The 1,228-nt window shown below is 38.7% G+C and overlaps 1 pseudogene; it reads left to right on the top strand.

Moving 5' to 3' along the window:
• The first annotated feature begins 207 nt into the window (after positions 1 to 207).
• Positions 208 to 662, top strand: LOC100618169 (oligosaccharyltransferase complex subunit OSTC-like; annotated as a pseudogene).
• The last annotated feature ends 566 nt before the right edge of the window (positions 663 to 1,228 follow it).

The raw sequence follows: 1,228 nt of genomic DNA, 5'->3' as shown, positions 1-1,228 counted from the left end.
TTACTTAGCCCTGACCAGGTATGTCTGGGAGAGTCAGACTGGGTGAAACAGTACCTTGGGGGCTCAATGCGCCTAGGGGTACTAAAAGCCTTTGACTGCTTTGTATCATAATAGATTTGGTTCAATGTAAAGAATACCAAACTTGGGCAGCCCTGTGGCTAGTGCTGTGGAGCCAGGGACTTGGGGCCACCAGGTGCCATTGTAAACATGGAAAATTTGTACCAGATACTTTCCATAGTTCTCAAGGGTCCCAATCTGAGGCTGATGAAGCCACGCAGAAGCCGCATGCCACCAGCTATTCCAGGGAATTCCCTGGTGGTGGTGGTGGTGGTATATTTACTTTCTCATCAGCAGAGGAATAATTTATGATCTCATTATAGAACCTCCTAGTGTTGGATCTAAGACAGATGAACATGAACACTAGAGGTGGGTGGCTTCCATAGTATATAGAGTAAATGGACCATGTATTTTGGAAGGGCTTACATCTAGTTTCCTATTTACAATGAAAGGTTTAGGTTATCCTATACAGATTCAAAGCACCAAATATCCCCAAGCTCAGTAGGTTTCTTCTTCTGCTCTTTGGCTTTGTCAATGTATTCTTGAATTTCTTCTTGGCAAGAATGTTCATGACAATGAAGTTGTCCAGTTATCTACTGGATTAGAGTTCCTTTTGTGAAGACACAACAATCACTGGATTCTCTCCTTTTGATGCCATTTCAAAGACCATTTGTACCATCCAGGACAAAAGTTGGAACACAGATTGTTTTTCAGAATGGATAAGAAATGATCTGATGTCAGAAACAGAAGGATTAGACCATCTTTTGGGAAAATTCTTCTTGGTCTCATTGGCATGATAAGATCATATTGATAATAATAATTTTAATGGCACCATTGTTTTTTCCAATGTTGTCTTATCACCCATGTCAAGTAGTCATATTTGGCTTTTTTGTTTTTTCTCCATTTTAGAAAGAAAATATTCTTATTTGGATAATGAAAGTATTAAATGAAGATTTTCATTATTTCCTACAAGCATATTTGTATATTTCATCTTTTCAGTAAAAAGGCATTTCTGGTGAAGATGTGCACAAGTAAACTCAGGGAGTTGGAGCCTCTAGGTTGATAACTATTTTGAGGGGATTGGCTTTGCCTTGACCCCACATTATTTTAAGTGTAACTCTCAAAGTCTGTGATTTTATGTGAGACTATGTTCCCTAAACAATAAAATGTG

The sequence above is a fragment of the Monodelphis domestica genome, chromosome 2, assembly GCF_027887165.1.
Source record: "Monodelphis domestica isolate mMonDom1 chromosome 2, mMonDom1.pri, whole genome shotgun sequence".
NCBI classification, from domain to species: Eukaryota; Metazoa; Chordata; class Mammalia; order Didelphimorphia; family Didelphidae; genus Monodelphis; species Monodelphis domestica.
This window is presented reverse-complemented; position numbering and strand designations above follow the sequence as displayed.